Source organism: Schistocerca serialis, chromosome 3, assembly GCF_023864345.2.
Source record: "Schistocerca serialis cubense isolate TAMUIC-IGC-003099 chromosome 3, iqSchSeri2.2, whole genome shotgun sequence".
NCBI classification, from domain to species: Eukaryota; Metazoa; Arthropoda; class Insecta; order Orthoptera; family Acrididae; genus Schistocerca; species Schistocerca serialis.
In genome coordinates, this window is record NC_064640.1 from 964,965,828 (window position 1) to 964,980,544 (window position 14,717).

Here is a 14,717-nt window from a genome sequence, read left to right on the forward strand (position 1 = left end):
TCCCTCATTTTCAGCCCGTCCGATATCATCTCCCCTCTTTTGAAGGCACTCCAGCCCATGGAGGACTCGTGATTCTTCTCCATGATACTCTCCATTATCACCCAATCAACTTAAACACTTCCTTCCAAGCTGTCGCCGTCCGTCTTTCCCTTTCTGGATACACGTTCTCTCTTTGTACTGCATACATTCCATCGTCCACACCAATGGCACGAGCTGATCTCCTTCATCTTCTTGGTCATCTTCCACCCCCCTATTTGCTGGTTGGGGACTTCAATGCCCACCACCCGCTTTGGGGATCTCCACATCGTTGTCCACGTGGCTCGCTATTACTAGACGTCTTCCACCAAGCGGATCTAGGTTGCCTCAACACTGGGGTCCCTACATTTTTGTCTGCCTCCACGACAAATTTATCTCATTTGGACCTTGCGGTCGGTACTGTTTCGCTAGCTCGGCGCTTCGAATGGTTCGCCCTTGATGATACACACTCGAGTGACCACTTTCCATATGTCCTTAGACTGCAGCCTCAACTGCCATCTATGCGCCCGCGACGCTGGAAGTTTGCCCAAGCCGATTGGACACTTTTTTCGTCTCTAGCGACGTTCGATGACCGTCACTTTCCCAGCGTCGACGATGAGGTCACACATATTACCGACGTCATTCTTACAGCTGCGGCACGTTCAATACCACGCACCTCCGAATTGCCCCGGCGCCCCCCAGTTCCTTGGTGGAACGAGGCATGCCGTGACGCAATACGTGAGCGGCGACGTGCTCTTCGCGTTTTCCGTCACCATCCTACTTTGGCCAACTGTATCCGCTATAAGCAGTTCCGTGCACGATGCCGTCGTTTCATCCGCGATAGCAAGAAGGCAAGCTGGAAATTCTTTACTAGCTCATTTAACACCTTCACTCCCTCCTCGGAAGTTTGGAGTCGGCTTCGACGGTTCTCAGGCGCGCCTAGTTTCTCCCCGGTCTCTGGTCTCACTGTCACGCTTGATACATTAGTGGACCCCGTCGCAATTTCTAACTCATTGGGTCAGCACTTTGCTGAGATTTCGAGCTCTTCAAATTACCCGCCAGCGTTTCTCCCGAAGAAACGTGCAGCGGAAGTGCGACATCTTGCTTTCTCCTCACAATATTGCGAAAGCTACAATACTGTTTTCTCCATGCGGGAACTCCAACATGCACTCTCTTCTTCTCGCTCCTCCGCCCCAGGACCGGATGGTATCCACGTCCAAATGTTGCTGCATTTATCAACTCATAATCTGCGTTACCTCCTTCACCTTTATAATCGAATTTGGACCGGCAGTACTTTTCCCAGACGATGGCGGGATGCTATCGTCGTTCCTGTTCCGAAACCTGGAAAGGACAAACATCTCCCCTCTAGCTATCACCCCATTTCTCTCACGAGTAGTGTCTGTAAGGTTTTGGAGCGTATGGTGAATTACCGTTTAACTTGGTGGCTGGAATCCCGCAGTCTTTTAACACCTGCCCAATGCGGATTCCGAAAGCACCGTTCTGCAGTTGACCATCTTGTTGCTCTCCCCACTTACATCATGAACAATTTTCTCTGGAAACGCCAAACAGTAGCAATATTTTTTGATCTGGAGAGAGCATACGACACCTGTTGGGGGACAGGCATCCTTCGCACGCTGTTCTCTTGGGGCTTTCGAGGTCGGCTACCCCTTTTTCTTCGCGAATTTATGGCAGAGCGCACATTTAGGGTGCGGGTGAACACTACTCTCTCCCGTACTTTCTCCCAAGAAAACGGGGCATCCCAGGGCTCCGTGCTGAGTGTTGTACTGTTTGCCATTGCCATAAATCCAATTATGGATTGTCTCCTTCCTGATGTCTCGGGCTCCCTCTTTGTGGACGATTTTGCGATCTACTACAGCTCTCAACGGACCAGCCTTCTTGAACGACGTCTTCAAGGATGTCTCGATCGCCTCCACTCTTGGAGCATCGAAACCGGCTTCCGTTTTTCTCCCAGTAAAACCGTTTGTGTTAATTTTTGGTGATGTAAGGAGTTTCTTCCGCCCTCCTTACATCTAGGTCCTGTCAATCTTCCGTTTTCAGACGTCGCTAAATTCTTGGGTCTTATGTTTGGCAGAAAACTGTGCTGGTCCTCCCACGTTTCCTATCTTTCGGCTCGCTGTCTGCGATCCCTCAAGACCCTCCGTGTCCTGAATGGTACCTCCTGGGGAGCGGACCGAGTGGTCCTTCTCCGCCTCTATCGCGCCTTAGTGCGCTCGAAATTGGACTATGGAAGCATAGTCTACTCCTCTGCTCGGCCGTCTATTCTTCGGCGTCTCGACTCTATCCACCAACGTGGATTACGTTTAGTGTCTGGAGCTTTTTACACCAGCCCTGTGGAAAGCCTTTATGCTGAGACTGCTGAACCTCCGCTGTCCAATCGGCGAGCAGTCCTTCTGAGTCGTTATGCTAGCCATCTGTCTTGCATGCCTGCTAATCCAGCCCATGACATTTTTTTCGACGCCTCCTTTGATCTAGGGTATGCAGGCCGCCCCTCCTCCCTACTACCACCGGGAGTCCGCTTCCGTCAACTGCTCCATTCTCTTTCCTTCCGCTTTCCTAAAACCTTCTTGACAACTTGGGGTACAGCACCGCCTTGGCTCCGTCGGCGGATCCGCCTGCTCCGTGACCTTTGTCAGTTTCCCAAGGATGGTACCCCTTCACTTATTTATCGTCAGGCATTTTCTGCTCTATGTGCACAAATGAAGGACGCCACATTTATTTACACTGATGGCTCAAAAACATCGTTTGGTGTGGGGAGTGCCTATATTGTTGGCGACACCCCAAATCAATTCCGGCTTCCCGACCAGTGTTCGGTTTATACTGCAGAGCTTTACGCTGTTCTCCAGGCTGTCTACTACATCCGCCGCCATCAGCGGATACAGTATGTTATCTGTTCAGATTCTCTCAGCTCTCTCCTCAGTCTCCAAGCTCTTTACCCTGTCCATCCTATGGTCCACAGGATTCAGGACTGTCTGCGCTTGCTCCACCTGGGGGGCGTCTCGGTGGCGTTCCTCTGGCTCCTGGGACACGTTGGTGTCTATGGAAATGAGGCGGCCGATATAGCGGGCAAGGCTGCAGTCTCTCTTCTTCGGCCAGCTATTCAATTGATTCCCTTCGCCGATCTACGGAGCGTTTTATGTCGTCGTGTTGTTCTTTTATGGCACGCACACATTGGTCGGCACTTCCCCATAATAAATTGCGGGACGTGAAAGCTCTTCCTTGTGCTTGGACATCTTCCTCCCGAACGCGTCGTCGGGAGGAGGTAATTTTAACTAGACTCCGGATAGGGCACTGTCTTTTTAGCCATCGACATCTTTTAAGCGGCGATCCCCCCCACTCTGTCCCCACTGCTCTCAGCTGTGGACGGTAAGACACCTTTTAATTGAGTGCCCCTATTTTAATCCGTTACGCTCCCGTCTACAGCTATCGCCTGATCTATCATCGATTTTAGCAGATGACACGCGCTCAGCCGACTGCGTTCTCCAGTTTATTAGTGCCAGTGAAATGACGTCAGTCATTTGAAGCTTTTTTTGGGGACAACCAACCCCTTTCTGTAGTGGAGTTTTAAGCCTTCCTTCTGCTTTTAGTTTCTCCAGTTTTATGACTTTGTTCCCATTGCTGCTGGTTTTCAATTCCGGTTTTTTACTGTTTCCTAAGTCACGGGCTGGGCGCTAATGACCATAGCAGTTTTGCGCCCTAAAACCAAAATAAAAAAAAAGAACACCGTTACGCGCCCGTCTACAGCTGTCGCCTGATCTATCGTCAATTTTAGCAGATGACACGCGCTCGGTCGATCGCGTTCTCCAGTTTATTAGTGCCAGTGAAATGACGTCAGTCATTTGAAGTTTTTTTTTTGGGGACAACCAACCCCTTTCTGTAGTGGATTTTTAAGCCTTCCTTCTGTTTTAGTTTATCCAATTTTTTGAGTTTCGTTCCCATTGCTGTTGGTTTCCATTTTCGGTTTTTTACTGTTTCCTAAGTCACGGACCGGGCGCTAATGACCATAGCAGTTTTGCGCCCTAAAAAACCAAAACAAAAAAAAAGAACTGCTATTTACTTTTTCACTCAGCATTCAGTGGTTGTCTTTAAATAAAATTTTTGCTTGCCATAAATACTCAGTAAAAAAATTAACTTAGTACTGCCACGCTTTTAGTTGAAAGTTTACACACGCAATTTTCTCCAGAACAAAATATCTCTCAACTCTTAAAATTTTACAAATAGTTAATGAATGGTGAACACCAGCTACCTTTATCACTATACCAAAATGCAGAAGTCAGAATATGACTTCATTTTACACATAATGTGTTCGGACACTTTCAGCATGACCGGCACCTTTGAAAGCTAGAGTACCTCCTCCTTCTTCTCTCTCTGCCTCTATAAGCCCCTCAATGTCCTGCGTAAGGTGCCAAACCGTCTCACTTCTTACTGGCTGTACAGAATTACGGCCATTCAGAACTGACTTTCAGGGCACGGCTCTAGCAACAACCGGCCACTGCTCTCAGCTCATTGACGTCATTAAAATAAGCAACTCAAAACTCTCTTGTTAAACAAATAAAATGAAATAAACTTTAAGATGTACTTTACGTGTAGAGTTTAACTATATAGTCACAAATGTTCCGGCTGTCTCTTACATATTCAAACATGCTTGGACATCTGTTATCCACTAGTAGGGTAACCAATGGTGGATTCATCCTCATGATACAAAGCTGGAACACTTGCAAGTTACTACAGAGCAATACAAACTGAAAAGTGAATATTGTCGAATGTCCCACCTACAGTCACACAAGTACTCTCTTTCACACTCACCCTAACACAAAACATAAATATCTACCCGAAATTCTTAAAATTAATACTACAGCAAAACTGCGAAAGGTTTTCTAAAATGAGAACTTCCCAAATTTGAATCTAAACACTGAAGGTGTCATTATATCTTTTCAGATAGTCACAGTTGGTGAACTATTAACAAATACATATTGATTTAGTTTTTTAAGTGTTGGATAATTGCATTTTTTACTGACTTTTCTTTTTCTTTTGTAACTTCCAAAGTATGACAGTTATTGACCAGATTTTGAAAGATTGTTCATTTACACAACAGAAAGTTATGTACCTAATATGAAGTTCCTCAGGCTATTTCCCATCAGTTATTAATTTTTATAGTTCCAGAGAATGTAACTACTCTGTAACCGAATCTCTGCTACTTTCACACGCTGGAGTCACGCCATATGTTCATGATGCACATCTGCATGACACAGCTCGCTCATTGCAGATCGTATAAGATTCTTACTGCTTACACTGGAGCCCACAGACAGTCATACAAGAAAGCTTTAATAGACAAGTTTGTGATCGTGCCCTAGCTGTGATGTCTCAGTACCACTTTTGTGAATTCTGCTATGGTTGAATTCATACTTCTAACACTTAGAATATATCATTTATTCAAGTTATTCATTAATCTTACTTTTATAAATGATCCCATTGTTTTTGAGAATGATGATGGCAGGAAAATGGGTGTGTAGTTTTCCATGTATTCTGCATTATCTTTCTTTAGTGGAAGCACAACTCATGCCTATATTAAATACTCTGGAAAATACCCCAATGTGAATGACTATTTCTTCATGCTCTTCTTTTAAGGTAGCTTGTGAGGTCTATATGTATTGTTTCACCACAAAGTTTGGTACTTCATCCAAGCCTGCTTACTTTTTATTATTTGAGGTTAGTACAGTTTTTATGACTTCATGCTCTGTACTTGGTAACTTATTAACATCATTGTCCTTAGTGAATAATCATTTCCAGGTGCTATATTTGTTTTTGCCTGTTTTTACTGTAATTACTCCGTGAACAGAATTCTCCTGAAAATGCTCATTCACAAAGCTTGTTAACTGATGTGCATCAGTTGTTACTTTATGTCTGTAGATTAGCTGTGTTTTAGTGTGCTTTTGTTTGTCTCTGCATTTCCTCAGTCCTGCAAACTCATCTATGACAGGCAGTCTCTGAGACACTGGGTTTATTCCTAACTTTAAATATTTTGACCACACCCTCTTGGAGGGTGGAGCTGTTGTGGGAGGGCTACCTCTGACTCTCAACTGCTTCTGCTTCAAATGCCAGGCCAGACACTGAATTTGTTTCACTACCATCTGTAACTTTCTGATCTTTACTGAGATTTTAGTTCTTTGCCCTTTTACTTGTGTTAACTTCATCTCCACCAGTATGATATAGATTTGTAATTTTTACTATAATGTTGTTTCATCTCTGCACTGCATCAGCTTGAGAATCCAGGTAGGTGACTGAGTGCACAATCTGGCATTAAGCAAATCAATTGTTGTTATGTAAGCTACTAATTACTAATATTACTTTACACATAAACCTACGGAACAAATCCATTTTGTATGGGTGATTGCTTCTAAACACTTGTGCCCTATCTTTATTTGAGTCAACCTTTAAAAATTAAATTCCCATTAAATCACTGAATATTGGGGCTGGATTAGCTAGTCACCCAAACTTCAACATCAGCTGGGGACTGAGGTAATGCTTGCATCCCAGCAACAAACAGGTGAGGCAGCATCTGGGTGTGTGCTGTGCCTCTCATCACAGATGAGCCCAGAGGGCTCCACATCAGATCACTAGCCTACAAGCCAATCTGACCTCACATTCACTTTGTAGCTCATGCAACTAGTCCAATAACCCTAGCACTGAGCACAACATCTTTCAGATAACCCCATAGCTGGAAGACACACGGATTAAGATCAGGTGATCTGGACAGCCAAGCTGTAGTAAAATGATAGCCAATAATTGTAGCATTTCCAAAATTCATCTGCGTTAGCCATTTTTCTGGCTGTGCAATGTGAAGAGGAACACCGTCTTGCTCAAAAATAATCCTACCCACACATCAATGCTGTTGAAAGGTTGGAATATCATTAAAAAATATGGCTCTACAATAAATGATTCCACCAATCGGGACCACAGTTACCTTTGCGGAATAAAGTGGTACTGGTGGATGGGCATGCGGATTTGCTATTGGCTACATTCTGCAATTCTTCATATATAAATGTCCTTGGAAATGTAACTGAGCTTTGTCTGTTCCCAGAACGTTCCAAGTCCATTCATTGTCCACTTTCATGTGAGAAATTCTGGAGTGAATGGTGGCTTGCTGGCAGGTCAGCAGGAAGCATCCCCTGAAAATGGCTGATTTTGTATGGAAAATAATGCAGGATGTTTCGTAGGATTTTATGCATTGTGCTCGTAGTCAGTGTTCGGGCAATTCCCTGTGCACTGCATGTTTGCACACCACTGCTCAACAGCTCCTGTGAGGCTGTGGCATTATGTTCAACAGATGATTTCGTCCCTCTGTCACACTGCACTTTCAAAGAACCCATATTTTTTAATTTTTAATCATTTTCTCCAGAGTTTAGCAGACATCAGAAAATTCCTTTCTTCATATACTTGACTGTCTGGAAATTCTGTATGGCTACTGGCATACAGTCACCATTCTTGTAAAAGTGCTTTACCAGCAGTGCACACTCCTTCATGGAGACAGTCGTGTTGGGCATCTGGGATGCAAACTGAGGAACAGTTGTATTCTGTGCATCTGTCGGTATGCATAGTTTGATGCTTTCAGCACCATTTCTTTGTCAAATTTTCTTTAATCCCCCCTCCCCCCCTCCCTTCCCAATGATGTATCCCCTGCATGAGTAATATGATGTTCAAGTTTGGCACAATTCTGTATAGTGGTTCTCTTTCTACACTGTTTTTGAAACTGTAACTTTAATTGTGTATACAATTTACATTACTGAACTGAAAATGAGAAAACTATTTGTATATGAGATTTTAAATATTGTCTTTGTAATTTATCTTAAACATCCTTACATTTAAAATGGAGCAAAGCTGGATGTTGTTTTCAGACCAAAGAAAGACATTTTAAATACTCTCCTAGACCGTTGTCTATCCATGGATCTTTCATTTTGGGAGCACCATCCAAATTTTACCTCACTTTACACTTGTGCTGAAGTAGGAGGAGGAGGAAGAGGAGGAGGAGGAGGAGGAGGAGGAGCAGAATGAATGAACTTTACTGCGCCAACATCCATTTTTCTGTATAAGAGGTGTTCCCACTTCAAGAAGAAATTCTCTTTTTTTGCAATTGATTTCTTTCTTCTAGTTAGGTTTTGTATTCAGCCAAATTATGAAAGCACTGAGAGCAGTTATATCCAAAATATTATAAGGAGATTATTGCATCTGATTCCTGGGAAGCAAAGGAGAACTGTACATGACACATTCTACAGGTAATACCCGGTAATATTTTCTTATTGTTCCAGACAGAGTAATCTGTTTTTATTGTAATTCCTTTGCCATCACCAAATATGTCAAAAGATTATCTGTTGTGATATTTCTATCATTCCTGGATAAGTTTTCTGTCAGTACCAGCAATTTTCTTTTTCTTTGCTGTTCTTTGCCCTTTGCTACCATATTTACTGTGTTTTGATGAGATCTATCAATGAAAAGGACACCTGCCCCTAAAAGCTATCTGTTCTTCATCAACTGTAATATGTGGTTCATATACACCATTTAAATGTGCTCACCCACCGTTCAATTATATCCCTGACAGGAGCCAATTTATCAGGGCTGTGAGTCTGTTGCTGCTGCTGTTGCTGTTCAGCATCAAACTGAAAAAGTGTGATATTTCCATTGAGCATTTCCTAGCTATAGAACTATTGAAAATATGACATGTACTTTGTCCCATAAAATCATTATACCCTCATTGTTAATTTTGTATGTACACTCCAACAAGTATAAGCAGCCCAAGAAAGCACTCACATTCTTTTCTATCAACATCAAATCATTTGTTCAAAAAGTAATGTTGCCTTATTTTATCCACTTCAAACTGTTCTGGAAAATGCAGGGCTACATAAATAACTGCAGAGTAATTACATTCCTTACACTATGCCATGTTGGACCTGGAGCTATATTCTACATATTTAAGATGTTTAAGAGGGGCTATGTCCTATGTAATCCAACAATATTTTTTCCTCATGTCTCTTTTCTATTTTTGGACCTGATAACAAATGGGATTACTATTTTACATATATACTCCTATATGGTATTATTATTATTCCTGTTGTAAGCAAATGTCACATGAAATATTTGTGATTTTATCAGCTTAAGGAACAATAGTTTCCAAATATCCATGGTCATCAGAATCTTCAGCTGATTCACTGCCTTTAGATGTAATAGCATCAATCTCTCAATTATCGTCAATGATACTTCATGTAATTCTTCTTGTTCACTCAGAAGTGCTTGTATTTCAGGACTACTATAACCAAACATTTTCTACTCATAATGCAATTGCCGGCCGGTGTGGCCGTGCGGTTCTATGCGCTTCAGTCTGGAACCGCGTGAGCGCTACAGTTGCAGGTTCAAATCCTGCCTCGGGCATGGATGTGTGTAATGTCCTTACGTTAGTTAGGTTTAAGTAGTTTTAAGTTCTAGGGGACTGATGACCATAGATGTTAAGTCCCGTAGTGCTCAGAGCTATGTGAACCATAACGCAATTCTATGATGTGCTTGGGCAAAATACTAGGAACAACTGAGGCAATACACAGCAAGTGCTGAGGCAGAAAACCCTAACAGTGGGTACAAAAACAAACAAGAAATGTTATTTACAATGATGAAAGTGTTTTGTAGAATAGCTCTTCAAAATAACAGTCCTCATTTTCAGAATCTTACATTCAGGAAACAAAAATGCAATTTAAATTCGGGTCATATTGAAACCAGGGGTACTCAGTGCAAAACCATGAATAAATTTTAATTTGCTGTAAATATGAATCTGAACAAAATGTAATTAGGTACAACTGACTCAAAGACAGAAAGTCATATATATTGAAAATAAGTGTTTTAAATACAAGAGAGCTACATATTTCAAATGAGCTTACATGGCCTTGTTGACCACTTTGGCTCTAGGAAAACTAACCTCCATGCAACCAGTCAATATACCGTGAGTCCTTTCAAAAATATGTGATTTCCCTAAATCGTTTCAGGCAAATGCCGGGATGGTTCCTTTGAAAGGGCACGGCCGATTTCCTTCCCCATCCTTCCCAAATCCGAGCTTGCGCTCCGTCTCTAATGACCTCGTTGTCGACGGGACGTTAAACACCACTAACCTAACCCTTTCAAAAATATGAGTATGTATTGTAAATTATGTCATAAAAATGTTTGAACAGAGACATTTGACTGTATTATATTGTAACTGTAAATCATTGACATATATGAGAAAGAGAAGTGGCCCTAAGATGCTTCCCTGGGGTACTCCTAAAGAAACTTCCTTTGCTTCTGAAACCAACCTTATTTTATGATTTGAATTTACAGTGGTGAGGTCTGCAATCTGAGATTTGTTTTTGAGATATGACTCAAACCACATTTTAAGTCTTCCTCTAATACCTACTGCTTCCAGATGATCAAGGATGGTTTCATGGCAGACTGTATCAAAAGCTTTAGATAGATCTAAATTGATTCCTACTACACTTTTGTTTTTCTCCAAATTTTTAATTATTTCTTGGGTGTAGTCTATGATTGCAGTTTCTGTGCTTCATTTGGCATGAAAACCATTTTGATTACCATTCCAAAGTTTATTATTGTCTAGGTAACTAGTGACTCTCAGTTTCATCAGATTCTCTAATATTTTGGAGGAAGCAGGAATAAGTGATATGGGACAGTAGTTTTCTATTTTATGTCTGTCTCCATTTTTAAATAGTGGCCTCACTTTTGAGATCCTCAGTTGCTGAGGAAACCCACCTTCACTAAAGGATAAATTTGCAATATGTGCTAAAGGTTGTGCAATCTGCACTGCAGTCCTTATTATGATTGAAACTGGTACTTCATCAACACCTGCTGCCAGTTTTTGTTTTAAGGTTCTAATCATTCTAATTACTTCCTGTTTCATTTGCTGCAGGCAACCCTTGGAGCATGATTTAGTTTTTGTTTTGTGAAGTTTAAGTTTAGTGAATGTGGTACATTTAAAAAATAGTTATTAATATAGTTTGCATTTCCTTCTTTTCTATATTGCAATTTTCACTGCTTTTGAGTATTATTTCTTCCTCTTCTCCCAAGGTAGTAATTTCATTCCTCACAATGTCCCATATAGTTTGTGGTTAGTTATCTGAGTTCCTGATTAAATTGTCATTAAATAGCAACTTTGCCTTTACTATTGCCTTTCAGTATATTTTTCTGTATGTTTTTACATATTCTACAAACTGTGGATCTGAGCAAGTTTTAATATCTTGGTTCAGTATTTTATGGTTACACAGGAAATCCTAATGCCTGTAGTTATCAAAGGTTTGTGTGCTTTTTGTTCTGAAGACTTGGACCTCACTAACTTCTTAGGGAAACATATTTCAAATTGTGACATGAATATAGATGAAAAGGTATTATATGTATTATATGCACTTGATTCTGATCTCACATCTGTCCAGCTTTCAGTGGTTAGACAGTTAACAAAATGTGTGCATTTTATTTAGAAAAAATTGTTTCGTAAGTGTGGCAAGACCAGTGTTGTAATGTTGAGTACTTACTGTTCTCTTATAATTCTTACTCTTACAACATAAAGGCAGATGTCATATTTTTTTTTTTTTTTTTTTTTACTCTGGTTACAGAACTGAAAGGAGGATTAACATGTATTATGCAAATGATGCAGAGTGGACACTCACAGGACACTAGGTTTTAGCTCTCAGCATTAAGCATCCATAAATGTGTCATCTGTTTTGCATGTTTCTAACTAGAATTTTGATTACATTTATTCCAAGACTAATGTTTTATACTTCTGCACTTGACAGATACTAATTAACAGATTTTAACAATATTATATCCTGAATGTCACTATTCAATAATTTAATAGAGAATTTAGAGTTCTGTGCAATATTGCCTTTTACTACCTACTGTCATTCTGTGCTTGATGTAAAAACCTACTCAGTAAGAACTTGTATTGAGTCATATATCTTCTTTGAACTTGTGTGCTCACTTGTAAAACTTGTTCAAAAAATCTATCATTCAATATAAATGAACCTCTGCATCATTTAAGAGCTCAAAGAACTTTCTTCTATTTTCGCTTTCTAAAGTACTATTTTTCTGTTCAAACATTTTTATGTCATAATTTACAATACATACTCATTTTTGAAAGGGCCCATGGTATATTGACCGGTTGCATGGAAGTTATATTTACTAGAGCCAAAGTGGTCAATAAGGCCATGTAAGTTCATTTGAAATATGTAGCTCTCTTGTATTTAAAACAATTATTTTCAATATATATTACTTTCTGTCTTTGAGTCAGTTGTACATAATTACATTTTGTTCAGCTTTATATTTACAGCAAATTAATATTTATTCATGGTTTTGCACTGAATATCACTGGGTTCAATACGACCCAAATCTAAATTGCATTTTCTTTTTCCTGAATGTAAGATTCTGAAATTCATTGTAAATAACATTTCCTGTTTGTTTTTGTACCCACTGTTAGGGTTTCCTGCCTCAGCACTTATTGTGTATTGCCTCAGTTGTTCTTAGTGTTTTGCCCAAGCACATCATAGAATTGCATTATGAGTAGAAAATGATTGATTATAGTAGTCCTGAAATACAAGCACTTTTGAGTGAACAAGAAGAATTACATGAAGTATCATCTGATGATAATTGAGAGATTGATGCTATTACATCTGAAGGCAGTGAATCAGCTGAAGATTCTGATGACCATGGATATTTGGAAACTATTGTTCCTTAAGCTGATAAAATCACAAATATTTCATGTGACATTTGCTTACAACAGGAATAATAATAATACCATATAGGAGTATATATGTAAAATAGTAATCCCATTTGTTATCAGGTCCAGAAATAGAAAAGAGACATGAGGAAAAAATATTGTTGGATTACATAGGACATAGCCCCTCTTAAACATCTTAAACATGTTGAATATGGCTCCAGGTCCAACATGGCATAGTGTAAGGAATGTAATTACTCTGCAGTTATTTATGTAGCCCTGCATTTTCCAGAACAGTTTGAAGTGGATAAAATAAGGCAACATTACTTTTTGAACAAATGATTTGATGTTGATAGAAAAGAATGTGAGTGCTTTCTTGGGCTGCTTATACTTGTTGGAGTGTACATACAAAATTAACAATGAGGGTATAATGATTTTATGGGACAAAGTACATGTCATATTTTCAATAGTTCTATAGCTAGGAAATGCTCAATGGAAATATCACACTTTTTCAGTTTGATGCTGAACAGCAACAGCAGCAGCAACAGACTCACAGCCCTGATAAATTGGCTCCTGTCAGGGATATAATTGAACGGTGGGTGAGCACATTTAAATGGTGTATATGAACCACATATTACAGTTGATGAAGAACAGATAGCTTTTAGGGGCAGGTGTCCTTTTCATTGATAGATCTCATCAAAACACAGTAAATATGGTAGCAAAGGGCAAAGAACAGCAAAGAAAAAGAAAATTGCTGGTACTGACAGAAAACTTATCCAGGAATGATAGAAATATCACAACAGATAATCTTTTGACATATTTGGTGATGGCAAAGGAATTACAATAAAAACAGATTACTCTGTCTGGAACAATAAGAAAATATTACCGGGTATTACCTGTAGAATGTGTCATGTACAGTTCTCCTTTGCTTCCCAGGAATCAGATGCAATAATCTCCTTATAATATTTTGGATATAACTGCTCTCAGTGCTTTCATAATTTGGCTGAATACAAAACCTAACTAGAAGAAAGAAATCAATTGCAAAAAAAGAGAATTTCTTCTTGAAGTGGGAACACCTCTTATACAGAAAAATGGATGTTGGCGCAGTAAAGTTCATTCATTCTGCTCCTCCTCCTCCTCCTCCTCCTCCTCTTCCTCCTCCTCCTACTTCAGCACAAGTGTAAAGTGAGGTAAAATTTGGATGGTGCTCCCAAAATGAAAGATCCATGGATAGACAACGGTCTAGGAGAGTATTTAAAATGTCTTTCTTTGGTCTGAAAACAACATCCAGCTTTGCTCCATTTTAAATGTAAGGATGTTTAAGATAAATTACAAAGACAATATTTAAAATCTCATATACAAATAGTTTTCTCATTTTCAGTTCAGTAATGTAAATTGTATACACAATTAAAGTTACAGTTTCAAAAACAGTGTAGAAAGAGAACCACTATACAGAATTGTGCCAAACTTGAACATCATATTACTCATGCAGGGGATGCATCATTGGGAAGGGAGGGGGGGAGGGGGGATTAAAGAAAATTTGACAAAGAAATGGTGCTGAAAGCATCAAACTATGCATACCGACAGATGCACAGAATACAACTGTTCCTCAGTTTGCATCCCAGATGCCCAACACGACTGTCTCCATGAAGGAGTGTGCACTGCTGGTAAAGCACTTTTACAAGAATGGTGACTGTATGCCAGTAGCCATACAGAATTTCCAGACAGTCAAGGGTATGGAGAAAGGCATTTTCCAATGTCTGGTAAACTCTGGAGAAAATGATAACAAAATTTTAAAAAATATGGGTTTTGAAACTGCAGTGTGACAGAGGGACGAAATCATCTGTTGAAGATATTGCCACATCCTCGCAGGATTGCCAAAACACTGACTGTGAGCACAATGCATAAAATCCTACGAAACATCCTGCATTATTTTCCATACAAAATCACC